Raw genomic sequence first — 16,726 nt, 5'->3', positions numbered from 1 at the left:
AAGTGCTGGGATTACAGGCTTGAGCCACCGCGCCCGGCCTTTTTTTTCTTTTAAAGATAGTGTCTGGCTCTGTCTCCCAGGCTGGAGTGCAGTGGCGCGATCTCCGCTCACTGCAAGCTCTGCCTCCCAGGTTCACGCCATTCTCCTGCCTCAGCCTCCCGAGTAGCTGGGACTATAGGCACCCGCCATCACGCCTGGCTAATTTTTTGTATTTTTAGTAGAGACAGGGTTTCACCATGTTAGCCAGGATGGTCTCGATCTCCTGACCTCATGATCCGCCCTCCTTGGCCTCCCAAAGTGCTGGGATTACAGGCGTGAGCCACCGCGCCTGGCCAGAGACTTTTTTTTTTTTTGAGATGGAGTTTCGCTCTTGTTGCCTAGGCCGATGTCTGGAGGAGGTGATCTCGGCTCACCGCAACCTCCTAAGGCAGAGATTTTAATCAGTATCCTTGGGCTGGGCCTTAAACGATGCCGAATTTCTGTTGGTAACATAGTAGGACGAGGAAAGAGGAATTTCAGGGGGAAAGAATTCTGTCAGCAAAGGGAGGGAACTCAGCATTTGCAGGGCACTGTCCCTTGTTAGACTTGGAACCCTGGTAACCCCATCTTAAAATCAGAAACTGGTTCAAAGGGGTGAAATGGGGCCAGGCATGGTGGCTCATACCTATAATCCCAACACTTTGAAGGGTGGGGGCAGGAGGATTGCCTGAGCCCAAGAGTTCAAGACCAGCCTGAGCAACATATTGAGGCCCTGTCTCTTAAAAGATTAAAAATTAGCCAGGTGTGATGGTGCACCTATAGTCCCGGCTACGTGGGAGGCTGAGGCGGGAGGATCACTTGAGCTTGGGAGGTCAAGGCTACAGTGATCTGTGATTATGCCACTGCACCCCAGTCTAAGTGACAGAGCAAGACTAGCCTGGGCAACATGGCAAAACCCATCTCTTTTTTTTTTTTTTGGTCTCAAAACGGATAGGGAGTCAGGGGGTACTGTGGCTCACGCCTGTAATCCCAGGACTTTGGGAGGCCAAGGCGGGTGGATTGCTGGAGTTCAGGAGTTCGAGGCCGGCCTCGGCAACATGGCAAAACCCTATCTCTACAAAAGATACAAAAAAAACTAGCTGGGTGTGGTGGCACATACCTTTAGTCCCAGTCACTCGGGAGTTTGAGGTGGGAGGATGGTTTGAGCCCAGGAGGTTGAGCCATGATTGCCACTGCACTCCAGCGTGGGCGACAGAGCAAGACCCTGTCTCCCCCGCCAAAAAAAAAAGCTGGGGGGGTCGCGGGGGAGGAGTGAAATTAACATGACCAAGTTGCACAGCTAATAAAGTGGCAAAAGGAAGGATTTAACACCATGATTCTCTGACTGCAAGGTTTGTGCCACTCTACCTTTCAGTTTCCAGGGGCTGTGAGGGCCCAGTAGGTCTCAGCTTACACAGGCGTTCCAATGAGAACAGAAGGAACACGAATGCAGCAAAGTTGTGCCAGCAAGGACTTAATGAGAACCTGCTGTGGTGGCTCTGGCTGAGCTGCAGGAGCTTTAGCACTTGCTAATGGAGCCACGGTTTGGCTTCAACCCTGCATACAGCAAGTGGATTGGACCTTCCATCAAACATACAAATCTGTCCTTTATTGATTAATTAAACATTTGCTGAGCCAGGACCTGTATTAGACCTTAGGATATGGAGTAATAGACTCTGTCACTTACAGTTGGGGAGGAGTAACTGACTTTATTGATTATGCACCTACTAGGTGCCACCATTCCTCCTTGTGTACACTACCTCTTATCACAATGATCCTGTGAGGTAAACAGTCATGGCCCCATTTTAAAAATGACAAGTTAATCCTGGTAAATCCAGGGGATTAAAAAATAAAAATGAGAACTTAAGTCACCATAGTATCTGTAGAAATAAATTTTTAAAAATTGTTTTAATGAAAATGAGAAAACTGAAGCACAGAGAGATGAAGAACTTGCTTAAGGTCACAGAATCACTGAGCAGTGGTGCTATGTATTGGCCTGATTCCAAAACACATGCTCTCAGTCACATTTACCATCTCACACACTGACACACATACCCAATTTGGTCTCTGAAGCAAAGCCGACCTCCAAAACAAAAGATGCCTGAGCCAAGGCCACAGTCATTTCTGGGTTTTTTTTTTGAGACAGTCTCACTTTGTTGTCCAGGCTGGTGTGCAGTGGCACGATCTGGACTCATTGCAGCCTCAGCCTCCCGAGTAGCTGGGATTACAAACATGTGCCACCACGCCCAGCTAATTTTTGTACTTTTAGTAGAGACAGGGTTTCACCATGTTGGCCAGGCTGGTCTCGAACTCCCAACCTCAAGCCATCTGCCCGTTTTGGCCTCCCAAAGCGCTGGGATTACAGGTGTGAGCCACGGTGCCCAACCTAAAAATTCTTTTCCTCAAATTCAACAGCCATTTCTAAGAATGAGATATTTTGTCTGCTTCATGTAACTGATGCCCAGCAGAATCCTACCTGGCTTATCAGCTTGACAGATGCCCCCATCACAGGGTTTCTCATCCACTTTTATCTCTTTCTGGTTATTTGCCAAATGGTGAAACAGTTTGTCTTCAGAGGCCCCTGGACTTCTTTCTCTTGCTCTTTTTTTCTTTTTGAGACTGTCTCACTCTGTCACCCAGGCTGGAGTGCAGTGGTGGGATCTTGGCTCACTGCAGCCTCAACCTCCCAGGCTCAAGTGTTCCTCCCACCTCAGCCTCCCAAGTAGCTGTGACTACAGATGTGCACCGCCACTCCCAGGTAGTATTTTTTTGGAAGAGATGGGGTTTTGCCATGTTGCCCAGGCTGGTCTCGAGCTCTTGAGCTCAATCAGTCTGCCATGGCCTCCCAAAGTGCAGGGATTACAGGCATGAGGCACCTTGCCCAGCCCCCTGAACTTCTCTATGATGTCTATTGTCTCAACTCTTTTCAAAGACTAAGGAAAGTTCCAGCCATCAAAATTTTACATCACTGTATCTGTTCCTTAAGCACAAAGTCTTGGGTTGGGGCCTCAGAATATGCATTTAAAAAGACAAAACTCAAGTGTTATGGACTAAATGTTTGTGCCCTCTCCAAAATTCCTATGCTGAAATCCTAAGCCCCAGTGTGACAGTATTAGGAGGTGGGCCTTTGGAGGTAATTAGGTCACGTGTGTAGAGGCTTCATGAATAGGATTCTCCCTCATAAGAGAAATGAGAGTTTGTTCTTGCTCCTTGTTCTCCACCACGTGAGGAAATGAGAAGATGGCAGTCTGCAAACCAGGAAGAGGGCCCTCACCAGACACAGAATTGGCCAGCGTCTTGATCTTGGACTTCCAGCCTTGAACTGTGAGAAGTAAATGTTGCCTAAGCCACCCAGTCTGTGGTAAGTTGTTATAGTAGCCTGAACTGACTGAGACACTAAGCAATTTTTTTTTTTTTTTTTTTTTGAGGTGAAGTCTCACTCTGTCACCCAGGCTGGAATGCAGTAGCTCGATCACTCTTGGCTCACTGCAACTTCCACCTCCCAGGTTCATGTGATTCTCCTGCCTCACAGCCTCCCCAAGTAGCTGGGACTACAGGTGTGCACCACCAACTTTTGTATTTTTAGTAGAGATGGGTTTCACCATGTTGGCCAGGCTGGTCTTGAACTCCTGACCTCAGGTGATCCATCTGCCTTGGCCTCCCAAAGTGCTGGGATTACAGGCATGAGCCACTGTGCCCGGCCTGACACTAAGCAATTTTTTTTTTTTTTTTTTTGAAATCGAGTCTTGCTCTGTTCCCCAGACTGGAGTGCAGTGGCATGATTCAGCTCACTGCAACCTCCGCCTCCCAGGCTCAAGCGATTCTCCTGCCTCGGCCTCCCAAGTAGCTGAGATTATAGGCATGTGTCACTACGACCCGACTAATTTTTGTATTTTTAGTAGAGATGGGGTTTCACCATGTTGGCCAGTCTAGTCTTGAACTTCTGACCTCAAATGATCCACCCGCCTCTGCCTCCCAAAGTGCTGGGATTACAGTCATGAGCCACCGTGCCTGGCTGACACTAAGCAATTCTTAAAATGTACACTGAAGTTTGAGAACTGCTCCAGAGAATTTGCCACAGTGGAATAGCTCTTCACAGCAGGTCCCTAGGTCAGGACTAGGAAGCTTGTTGATTTAGTTTTAAGCAAATGCTTGCATTGCCTCCCACTCTGTGTCACTGACTAAGTCAGGCATGGCAGGCTGGGGACAGTGGCTCACAGCTGTAATCCCAGCACTTTGGGAGGCCAAGGTGGGAGACTGCTTGAGTCCAGGAGGTCAAAACTAGCCTGGGCAACATAGTGAGATCTCGTCTCTAAAAAATAAAATATTAGGCCAGGCATGGTGGCTCACACCTGTAATCCCAGCACTTTGGGAGGCTGAGATGGGCGGATCACTTGAGGTTAGGAGATCAAGACCAGCCTGACAAACATGAAGAAACCCCGTCTCTGCTAAAAATACAACATTAGCCAGGTGTGGTGGCACATGCCTGTAATCCTAGCTACTCGAAGGCTGAAGCAGGAGAATGGCTTGAACCTGGGAAGTGGAGGTTGCGGTGAGCCAAGATCACACCATTGTATTCTAGCCTGGGCAACAAGAGTGAAACTCCATCTCAAAATAAAATAAAATAAAATAACAATAAAATAAAATATTAGGGCCGGGTGCGATGGCTCACGCCTGTAATCCCAACACTTTGGGAGGCTGAGGTGGGTGGATCACGAGGTCAGGAGATCGAGACCGTCCTGGCTAACACGGTGAAACCCCGTCTCTACTAAAAACACCAAAAAAAAAAATTAGCCGGGTGTGGTGGCGGGCACCTACAGTCCCAGCTACTCGGGAGGCTGAGGCAGGAGAATGGCGTGAACCCAGGAGGCAGAGCTTGCAGTGAGCCGAGATAGTGCCACTGCACTCCAGCCTGGGTGACAGAGTGAGACTCTGTCTCAAAAAATAAAAAATAAAAATATATATATTAATTGGGCATGGTGGCATGCACCTGTAGTTCTAGCTACTCAGGAGGCTAAGGTGGGAGGATTGCTTGAACTCGCGGAGGTTGAGGCTGCAGTGAGCCAAGATTGTACCATTGTGCACCAGCCTGGGTGAAAGAGCAAGACCCTGTCTCAAAAAAGAAGAAGAAAAAAAAAAAAAAAGGCCAGGGGCACGGGGACTCACACCTCTAATCCCGGCACTTTGGGAGGTCAAGGCAGATGAATCACCTGAGGCCGGGAGTTCGAGACCAGCCTGACCAACATGAAGAAACCCCGTCTCTACTAAAAATACAAAATTAGCTGGGCGTGGTGGTGGATACCTGTAATCCCAGCTACTTGGGAGGCTGAGGCAGGAGAATTGCTTGAACCCAGGAGGTGGAGGTTGCGTTGAGCCGAGATTGTGCCATTGCACTCCAGTCTGGGCAACAAGAGTGAAAGTCCATCTCAAAAAAAAGAGACATGGCCCTTGCCCTCATGAAGCTTTCATCTTACATAGGGAGACAGTTATCAAATAACTGAGTACAGATTTCTGGGCCCTACTGAAGAAATATGGTTGAATAGGTAAAAGGTAGGATCTGGAAACAGGTACTCTTTTGTAGGCCTCCCTCCCCCAATGAACTCGATGAGTGGCCTGGTTTGGGAATGCCTAGTGTAGTGGAAAAAGCATGCATGACCTTCGGAATGAGACCCAGGTTCAAATCCTGCCTCCACCACTCCCACACCTCTCTGAGCCTCAGTTTCCTCATTGGTAAAATGGAAATTATGACACTCCGCAGGAATTCTTATAAGGATGCAATGACAGAAGGGGAGCCCACATTTTAGCATCCTTCCTTCTTTCCCTCTAAATGTGGAATGAAATAAAAAGGTTTTGTCTTTTACTGATGGGAATTCAAACTTTAGGGTCACAAGCTAAGAACTATTTTGAGGTCAACAAGTCCTTGCTGATAACTGAAATCTTAGTGCCTGCTTCCCCAGACAGTTAGTTTGACTTTTCTGTTCTTGGGCCCTATTCTTATTTTTTCAGGTCTCTTAAACTGTAGCTCCTAAACAGCCACTAAAAAGGAAGACCACCTAATTTCTCCTTAGGGCCACAAACTCCAATACCAGGGGTTTGGTATGTGACAGCAGGCAGTGATGGGAACAGAAAGAAAATGAGAGCTATCCACACAGCTCCACTTTATTGCTTCCAAGTGGAAGACAGGGCCCAGTGTTGCCACCTCTTCTGGATTTAAAGAAAAAGGCCAGCCAGGTGCGGTGGCTCATGCCTGTAATCCTAGAACTTTGGAGGCCAAGGCAGGTGGATCACTTGAGGTCAGGAGTTTGAGACCAGCCTGCCAACATGGTGAAACCCCGTCTCTACCAAAATATACAAAAATTAGCCGGGTGTGGTGGCGTGCGCCTGCAGTCCCAGCTACTTGGGAGGCTGAGGTGGGAAAATCACTTGAACCTGGGAAGCAAAGGTTGCAGTGAGCTGAGATTGCCCACTGCGTTCCAGCCTGGGTGACAAAGTGAGACATGTCTCAAAAAAAAAGGAGGGGGAAAGGAATAGGCTAGGCAGTAGTTCTCAACTAGAGGTGACTTTGTCCCCAGTATGACACTTGGCAACGTCTGGAGACATTTTGCTTGTTGCTGTCGCTGGGGAGCTATGGGCCTCTAGTGGGCAGAGGTCGGGGATGCCGCTATCCATGCGACAATGCACAAGACAGCGCCCCTCCCGCAACAAAGAATTCTCTGGCCGAAAATGTAAATGGGGCCAAGATTGAGAAGCCTTGAACAGTTCTGTTGCAGCAACAACACCCAAATCTCAGTGGCTTGCAACAACAGAGAGGTCTCACCGCCTGTCCATTGTGGGTCTGATAGGGATCTGCTTTATGTCATCCTCACTCAGGGGCCCAGGCTAAGGGAGGTGCCATTCCCAAGCTTGTAAGATTTTCGAGGCAAGTGGAGAATATTAATATATTATTAATATTAATTATAATAATAAAAATATAATATTAATTATAATATTGATAGAACTCTAAGTTATATCTAGAAGTGACATCTATCGTTGCCATCATATTGCATTGGCTGCACCTAAATTCATAGGGTCAAAGACGCACAATCCATCCATGCTCCTGGATGCAGAGAATTGGGAATATTTGCTAACAGCATTAAAGACTCCAAAGGCTGGGTGCACCCAAACCTCACAAATCACCACTAAATAACTTATTCATGTAACCAAACATCACCTGTTCCCTCAAAACTTATTGGAAAAAAATAAAAATCCAGAAAAAAATGTATGCTGACCAAAACAAAAATAAAAAATAAAAAAAAAATCTCCCAAGGCAATCATGACAGCCTGGGCTCTAGGTAATCCACAAGGCTCGGAGAAGGGCAGCTAAGGGCACAGGCTGTGGAGTCAGACGTCAGACTCGGCTTCAAACCCCACACTTCCTAGCCGTGTGGCCTTGAGCATGTCACTTAATCTCTTTCTCAGTTTCTTTCTCTAAAAATGAGGAAAACAGGCCGGGTGCGGTGGCTCACACCTGTAATCCCAGCACTTTGGGAGGCTGAGGCGGGTGGATTACGAGGTCAGGAGCTCGAGACCAGCCTGGCCAATATGGTGAAACCCCATCTCTACTAAAAATACAAAAATTAGGCTGGACGCAGTGGCTCACGCCTGTAATCCCAGCACTTTGGGAGGCCAAGGAAGGCGGATCACGAGGTCAGGAGTTTGAGACCAGCCTGACGATCATGGTGAAATGCTGTCTTTATTAAAAATACAAAAATTAGGCCGGGCGCAGTGGCTCAAGCCTGTAATCCCAGCACTTTGGGAGGCTGAGACGGGCGGATCACGAGGTCAGGAGATCGAGACCATCCTGGCTAACACGGTGAAACCCCGTCTCTACTAAAAAATAAAAAAAAAAAACTAGCCGGGCGACGTGGCGGCCGCCTGTAGTCCCAGCTACTCGGGAGGCTGAGGCAGGAGAATGGTGTAAACCCGGGAGGCGGAGCTTGCAGTGAGCTGAGATCCAGCCACTGCACTCCAGCCTAGGCGACAGAGCGAGACTCCGTCTCAAAAAAAAAAAAAAAACAACAACAAAAATTAGCCAGGCGTGGTGGTAGTGTGTGCCTGTAATCCCAACTACTCAGGAGGATGAGGCAGGAGAATCACTTGAACCTGGGAGGTGGAGGTCGCAGTGAGCCGAGATTACACCACTGCACTCCAGCCTAAGTGACAGTGAGACGCCGTCGCCAAAAAAAAAAAAAAGTTAGGCATGGTGGCTCACGCCTGTAATCCCAGCACTTTGGGAGGCCAAGGCAGGTAGATCATGAGGTCAAGAGATTGAAATCATCCTGGCTAACACAGTAAAACCCCATCTCTACTGAAAATACAAAAAATTAGCCGGGTATGGTGGTGGGCGCCTGTGGTCCCAGCTACTCAGGAGGCTGAGGCAGGAGAATGGTGTGAACCTGGGAGGCAGAGCTTGCAGTGAGCCAAGATCGTGCCACTGCACTCCAGCCTGGGCAACAGAGCGAGACTCCATCTCAAAGAAAAAAAAAAAGGGACAACAAATCAACCTTGCAGCGTTAAAATGCTTAGAACAGTGCCTGGCACACAGAAAGTGCTCAGGACACGTTAGCCAGGATGGTGATGATGATGGATTAGGCCAGGTGCCAATCACGGAGTGGGCATTTAGTAAACAGTTATTGTTATAACCTAAGCTCTGAGGAAAATGACTTGTCCAAGGTAGCACAGCTGGTAAGTGCAGCATGGTGGAGAAGAGCCTAAGCTCCGGGGTCTTAGCCTGGCACATCGTAAATCATAAATGTTAAATAATATTTGGAGGAGGTTCAGTGTGGTTAAGAACATGGACTCGGCAGCTCACACCTATAATCCTGGCATTTTTGGAGGCTAACATGGGTGCATCCTTTGATCCCAGAAGTTTGAGACCAGCCTCGTCAATACGGGAAAACTCCGTCTCTACAAAATATACAAAAATTAGCCAGGCATCGTGATGTGTGCCTGTAGTCCCAGCTGCTCAAGAGGCTGAGGCAGGAGGATCACTGAAGCCCGGGGGTGTCAAGGCTGCAGTAAGCTGAGATCACGACACTGTACTCCAGTCTGGGTGGCAGAGCAAGACCTTGTCTCAAAAAAATAAATAAATAAAAATAACATGAACTCTGGAGGCTGACCGCCAGGTTCAAATCCTAGCTCTACTACTGACCGCCTGTATGAACTTGAGCAAGTAACTCAGCCTCTCTGTGCCCAGTTTTCTCATCTATAAAATGAAGCTAATAATAAAACACCTGCAATTAGGAAGATTAAAAAATAACATCAGTGGCCAGGCGCGGTAGCTCACGCCTGTAATCCCAGCACTTTGGGAGGCCGAGGCGGGCGGATCACAAGGTCAGGAGATCGAGACCATGGTGAAACCCCGTCTCTACTAAAAATACAAAAAAAATTAGCCGGGTGCGGTGGCAGGCGCCTGTAGTCCCAGCTACTCAGGAGGCTGAGGCAGGAGAATGGCGTGAACCCGGGAGGCGGAGCTTGCAGTGAGCCGAGATCGCGCCACTGCACTCCAGCCTGGGCCACAGAGCGAGACTCCGTCTCAAAAAAAAAAAAAAAAAAAAAAAAAAAAAAAACATTAGTAAAGCCCTCAGGACCCATATGGTTGTTAGCTGCTACAGTATTACTATGCCCTCAGTTTGCCACAAAGAAACATTGAAAGTAACAGAAAACAGTTAACAGTATCATTTCACAGACCCAACTGAGATAGGGGAGAAGAAAATGGATACAAATTCAGCAATCCTTGAGCTAAGAAAATGTTTACAGCCAGGGGTGGTCGTTCAGGCCTATAGTCCTAGCAGTTTGGGAGGCTGAGGCCAGTAGAGCACTTGAGTCCGGGATTTTGAGACCAGCCTAGGCAATGTGATGAAACCCCATCTCTACAAAAAATACAAAAATTACCTGGGATGGTGGCATGCACCTGTAATCCCAGCTACTCAGGAGGCTGAAGTGGGAGGACCAGTTGAGCCCAGGAGGCAGAGGTTGCAGTGAGCCAAGATTGTGCCACTGCACTCCAGCCTGCGTGGCAGAGGGAGACCCTATCTCCAAAAAAAAAAAAAAAAAAAAAAAAAAAGTTTATAAATGGAGCAATGGGAAAAGAAAAAACTTGGATGCTTTTCTTACCTGCCCCAGGGTAGTCCTAGAAATCAGTGAGAATTCCCATTTGTCCTCAGAGATTCCTGCAACATAGAAGTGCAAGAGAGGAGACAATAAGCAGAGGCACAAGGCATTGCTCCCAAATCACAGCTAAGCCACCATGCAACCCTGGCCGGCTCCTTCCAAACCCAGCTCCCTTAGCAACTGCAGTTTCCTATTCAACCAGACGGGGGCGCTGAGCTGACAGTCTTGCTGCTGGCAACAGTGACAGCCTCTGTGAAAGCACAGTAGATGCTCGTCCACTTGTCGAGGAGCATGCTGAATTATCACTTTTGCACCATTGTAAAGTCACAAAGCCATAAGTCGAACCATCATAAACTGGGGATTATCCGCAGTCCCTCCTTATCTGTGGGGGACATGTTCCAAGACCCCCAGGTGATGACTGAATATACTGAACCCTATATATACAGTACTGTGTTTTTTTCTATACATACATATCTATGATTATGTTTAATTTATAAATTAGGCACGATAAGAGATTAACGACTAATAATAAAATAGAACAATTATAGCAATATGATGTAATACAGTTATCACGCACTGTGGTCATAACTTTTGCAGTTTCATGTGTGGCAGCAAAACTAGCAGGTATTTTTTTTCCTTCTTCATAATTTCACAGATAGAAGATTCGTTCTTACCACAGATCTTAGCGACCTCAGCATACTTTCTTTTTTCCTTCCTTATTAAGTTGAGAACTTTTACCGTTTTCATTTAAAGAAAGAATTTTATGGCTTCTCTTTGGCATATCCAAATTGCTAGCATCACTACTCTTGCACTTAGGGGCCATTATTAAGTCAAATAAGGGTGACTTGAACACAAGCTTTGCATACCACAGCAGTCAATCCGATAATGAACAGGGCACTTACTAAGTGACTAATGAACAGGGAGTGTATACAGCATGGAGACGCAAGACAAAGGGACAATTCAGGTCCCCCAGGTGGACACAGCGGGACAGCACAAGACTTTGTCACGCTACTCAGAACAGCGTGCAATTTAAAACTTACAGATAGTTTATTTCTGAAATTGTCCATTTAATATTTTTGGACAGTGGTTTGACTGCATGTAACTGAAACCACAGAAAGCAAAACCGAGTCAGGGGGCAGGGGAGGGGGCGGTTACAGTAATAGCCTTTCCCTGTGGACCAGATGTTATACCAAACACTTTCATGTGTTATTTCACATTACTGTCATAACACTTCACAACATAGGACCTCTTATTATTCCCATTATATGTAAGACAAATCTGAGGCCTAGAAAAAAAAAAAAAGAAGAAGAAGAAAAAAGAAAAAAATCTGAGACCTAGAGAGGTTAAGCAATTTGCCTAGCAGGCCAAACCTAATATTTGCAGGACAGGGGCAAGAATACAGCTGAATGCATACTTAAAAAGTTATAAATGATCCTAATGAACTATTAACTAAAAGACAATTTATTCTGCTATGTTGATAAATAAACCTTCACAATGACTTGGAAGACCACATTCACATTTTTTGGGCCTCTCAGAGTTCTGTACTAGAAGGTGGTGGGAGGCAGAGAACAGAACCCCAGCCCTGCCCCCTTCTCTTCATATCTCTAAATCTGTTTGCCTGGCAGGGCCTTGTGTCCATGCACGCAGAGGTCCTAACCTGCATGCTCACCCTCTGTTCCCGGGGTTCTAAACTGAAAAGTTCCCTCAGGTACCCAGCACAATGAATGGCAAAAGAGCTACATCAAAGCACAACAAAAATCATCACATTCTAGAATACCAAGAGAAGATCTTAAACGCTTCCAGAAAACAGGGTTGGGGTGGGGGAAAAACCTGTACGAAGAATTGGGAGTCAGAACAGCACTGTATTTATCAAAGTCAGAAAAAAACCAGAGCAGTATCTTCACAATTATGAAAGAATTCTATCCACAGCCAAACTACTAATTAAACCAGTAGAATAAAGCCATTTTCAGTGCCATTTAACATGTATGGCAGCACGGTAGCCAGCCACTAAGGTGGCCCCTAATGATTTCTACCTCCTGGTATGTGCACTCTTACAAAGCTCCCGCGCACACTTAATATGGCTGAACTGTGAAACCATGGGATGTTGCAAAATTGACGATACGGGACTTCTGAGGCTAGGTCATAAAAGACATTGGTGGTTTCTACCTTGCTCTTAGATCACTTGCCCTGCTGAAAACCAGCTGCTGTATCATGAGGACACTCAAACAGTACTACGGAGAGGTACATGTAGTAAGGAACTGGGGCCTCCTGCCAACAGCTTGCACAAACTTGCCAGCCGGGGCTCCTCCAGCCCTGGCCAAGCCTGCACATAATTTCAGTCTCATGAGAGACCCCAAACCAGAACCACCCAGCTAGGACGCTCTCAAATTCCTAACCCACAGAAACTGTGAGATGATAAATGTTAACTGTTGTTTTGAGGAGAGAGGCTACTTCTCTTACTGTCTCTGAAGACAAGGAAGAAGTAAAAGCTGAGAAACAGGAATGAAGTCAGTGGCAAGACCAACTGGACGCCACTGACCAGGCCTGAGGTTAACGATAACCGCACCACCCCCCACCCCCCTCCGCCACTGTAACCACATGTGTTACCTATAGATCACTTGCTCGATCTATCACAACCCTTTCATGTGGACCCCCTTAGAGTTGTAAGCCCTTAAAAGGGCCAGGAACTTTTTCTTCGGAGAGCTTGGTTCTTGAGACGCAAGTCTGCCGATGCTCCTGGCCGAGTAAAGTCTCTTCCTTCTTTAACCCGGTATCTGAGAAGTTTTGTCTGCAGCTTGTCCTGCTACAGTTTTAAGCCATTAAGTTTGGGAATAATTTGTTACACAACAAAAGACAACTAATACAGACCTATTGGGAGGGGAGGAGCCACAGTATTTTGTAGTTCTTCTAATTAAGAGGTGAAGTCTGCAGTCTAGCTCTCTACTCTAGAATTTGGATTTGGCTGACGGGTCATTATAGAAAGATTACAGAAGTAAGGCTTAAAAAGCGCTTGTGCAGGCAGGGCGCGGTGGCTCACGCCTGTAATCCCAACACTTTGGGAGGTCAAGGTGGGCGGATCACCTGAGGTCAGGAGTTCGAGACCAGCCTGCCCAACATGGTGATACCCCGTCTCTACTAAAAATACAAAAATTAGCCGGGCATGGTGGCAGGCACCTGTAATCCCAGCTATTTGGAAGGCTGAGGCAGGAGAATTGCTTGAACCCGGAAGGCGGAGATTGCAGTGAGCTGAGATTATGCCACTGCACTCCAGACTGGGTGAGAGTGAGACTCCATCTCAAAAAAAAAAAAAAAAAAACTGCTTGTGCAATTGAGTCTTGCCCTCTCTTGCTCCTGGGAACTCTGCAATTATCACCATGTAATTTAGCTAGGCTTGTCTGCTGAAGACACGTGGTCCCATCATCCCAGCTATCAGCCAGCATCAAGCAGACAAGAGTGAGACCATCCCAAACTTTCCAGCCCAAGCTGAACTGGCTCAGAAAAGCTAATCCACAGGATCATGAGAATTAATCAATATTTGTTTTTTAAAGCTATCAAAGTTTTTGGGTAATTTGTTACACAGCATAACCTAATTGATACAGCATATTTACTTTGTGTGCACCTCCTGCCTCAACCTCCCCACCCTAACCAGGAAACTATTGATGTGTTACAAGAACACTACAGGATGTGTTCAAAGCCTGGTTACCTCCTAACTTTACCTGGTCTCGGGCAAGTTAATTTACCTCTTTCAGCCTCAGTTTTCCTCATCTTCAAATTGGAGATAACAGTAGGTAATAGTACCTAGCTTTTTTTTTTTTTTTTTTTGAGATGGAGTTACGCTCTGTCGCTCAGGCTGGAGTACAGTGGTGTGATCTCGGCTCACTGCAACCTCTGCCTCCTGGGTTCAAGCGATTCTCCTGCCTCAGCCTCCCGAGTAGCTGGGATTACAGGAACGTGCTATGACGCCTGGCTAATTTTTGTATTTTTAGTAGAGATGGGGTTTCACCATGTTGGCCAGGCTGGTCTCAAACTCCTGACCTCAAGTGATCTGCCCACCTTGGCCTCCCAGAGTGTTACTGGTGTGAGCCACCATGCCTGGCTGTACCTACCTCTTAAAGTTCATGTGACAATTAATTGAGATGAACTACATAATGTGCTTAGCACACAATGCTCACATAAATCATTAATGAAGGTAACAGGAAAAAAGTCAAAATGAGTAGATCTCCTGGGTAAGGCCTGGGTTGGTCCTTCAATAGGGCTGTCTTGGCCGGGCGCGGTGGCTCAAGCCTGTAATCCCAGCACTTTGGGAGGCCGAGACGCAGGAGATCAAGACCATCTTGGCTAACAGGGTGAAACCCCGTCTCTACTAAAAAATACAAAAAACTAGCTGGGCGAGGTGGCGGGCACCTGTAGTCCCAGCTACTTGGGAGGCTGAGGCAGGAGAATGGCGTAAACCCAGGAGGCAGAGCTTGCAGTGAGCTGAGATCCGGCCACTGCACTCCAGCCTGGGCGACAGAGCGAGACTCCATCTCAAAAAAAAGAGAGAAAAAAAAAAAAAATAGGACAGTCTTTCCAAAGAAAGGCTACCAAGTGTATCAGCCAAGTAAACATTTATTATGTTTGCCACATTCCAGGTCCCTTACCTGAAACTGACCTAAAAGCAGGAATAATTCATGGCACTGAGCTATTTTGAACCAGAACCAAGCTTGCTTATTGCACAAGTAACTAAAGTAGGACATCAAAATATTTTTGTTTTTATTTTTTTGAGACAGTCTTGCTTTGTCACCCAGGCTGGAGTGCAGTGGCATGATAACGGCTCATTGCAGCCTCACCCTCCCAGGCTCAGGAGATCATTCCACTTCAGCCTCCCAAATAGCTGGAACCACAGGCATGAGCCACCATGTCGGGCTAATATTTTTTATTATTTTTGTAAAGATGGGGTCTCCCTATGTTGCCCAGGCTAGTCTCAAACTCCTGCGCTCAAGTGATCCTCCCACCTTGGCCTCCCAAAAGTGCTGAGATTACAGGCATGAGGCAATGCACGTGGCCCAAAAAATATTCTGAATAGAACTTGAAAATATGGATATTTTGGTCTATACTTCACCAGCCCCACTGAGCACTCCAGAGCCAGATGTGAAGGGAAGAGAGTAGCCAGGGTATCCCATAACTCTTTCTGTATCCTGTCTTTTCCCCACCAGGGAGTAGGAAAACATTCTATCCTGAAAACAAGATTATTTCACCTCTAAACAGTGGTTTTTTAATTATTTTGATCTCAACCCACAATATGAAAAACACATCATATTGTGCCTGAATACAAACTCAAAACTGAAACAAAAGTTTCATCAATTGAGATTTGAAATGTGTGATACATTGTTGTTGTTGTTTTGTATTCTATTTTTTTTTAAATGTTGATCACAATTTTCTATAAACGGATTTTAAAACCTATTTACAGGTCAACACCAGCTGTTTGAAAAAAGTACTCTGAAGTATCACATGGGGGAGGAATCCCTTCACTTCACAGTCACTTCACAGGGGGTAAACTGGGTCTCAGAGAGATCAAGTTAGTTGCCCAAGGCCACGCAGCTAGTAAGTGGCTGTGGTTGGATTTGACCATAATAACCATCGGGTACTGGATGCCTATCATGTGTCAGCCATTTGCTGAGTTCCTTTTTCTTTTTGAGACAGAGTCTTGCTCTGTCGCCAGGCTGGAGTGCAGTGGCGCGATCTCGGCTCAACTGCAACCTCTGCCTCCCGGGTTCAAGCGATTCTGCTGCTTCAGCCTCCCGAGTAGCTGGGACTACAGGCTCGCGCCACTACGCCTGGCTAATTTTTGTATTTTTAGTAGAGACGGGGTTTCACCATGTTGGCTAGGCTGGTCTCCATCTCTTGACCTCGTGATCCGCCCGCCTCGGCCTCCCAAAGTGCTGGGATTACAGGCGTGAGCCACCGCGCCCGGCCTGCTGAGTTCTTTAATTGCATTATTTCATTTAATACTCACTGTGATCCTATGAAACAGATACTATTCTTCCCACCTTACAGACGAGGAAACGGAGTCTCAGAATAGGGGAAATGACTTAAGGTGTCACAACGGCCAGTAGCAGACCCAGGACTAGTCTCGAGGTCTCGCCGTGCACAAAGCCCCGTGTTCTCAAGCTGTAACCCCGCTATCAAGAAAGTGGTTATGCAAGTGGGCCTGTGAGCTCTCAACGCCTAAGCGTGCGCATCTGAGACAGCGATAAGCTCGCGTTCTCCAGTCTCCAGGGCCTTATCATTCCTCACGCTTTCCTCCATCAGCTCGCAAAGAAACGTGGTGATCAAGGAAGAGAGCACAGGCTCCAGCTTCGTTGGGGGAGGAGAATTCGAATCTCAGCCTGTGAATTTACTCAGCACACCCGTTTAATCTCTCGGTCCTTCAGTTTCCACACCTGGGAAGCTGGGACAGCAGCAGCATACAGCTCCAGGACCGGAGTCTACACGAACTCTGGCACCCGGGAGGTGCGAGTCCAACGTCAGTTCCGCCCCCGCCCCCGCCCCCGCCCCCGCCCCCGCCCCCGCCCCC

The 16,726-nt window shown here is 47.1% G+C and overlaps 1 long non-coding RNA gene across 2 annotated transcripts in view; it reads right to left on the bottom strand.

Annotated features, from left to right (window-relative positions):
* The window catches only part of LOC111547700, a 27,370-nt gene extending 10,651 nt beyond the window's left edge, over positions 1 to 16,719 (bottom strand). Inside the window, exons 1-2 of one of the 2 annotated variants that reach the window (XR_002733201.2) lie at positions 16,593 to 16,719; positions 10,174 to 10,229 (exon numbers count right to left, since the gene is read on the bottom strand). This is a non-coding gene — a long non-coding RNA (uncharacterized LOC111547700). Of the gene's footprint in view, positions 1 to 10,173; positions 10,230 to 16,165 lie in introns of both variants that reach the window. The other variant, XR_002733202.3, reaches the window with a different exon arrangement.
* Positions 16,720 to 16,726: the final 7 nt, after the last annotated feature.

The sequence above is a fragment of the Piliocolobus tephrosceles genome, chromosome 1 (genome assembly GCF_002776525.5).
Source record: "Piliocolobus tephrosceles isolate RC106 chromosome 1, ASM277652v3, whole genome shotgun sequence".
NCBI classification, from domain to species: domain Eukaryota; kingdom Metazoa; phylum Chordata; class Mammalia; order Primates; family Cercopithecidae; genus Piliocolobus; species Piliocolobus tephrosceles.
Note: the sequence above shows the minus strand (reverse complement) of the source record. Positions and strands in the feature narration are given on the sequence as shown.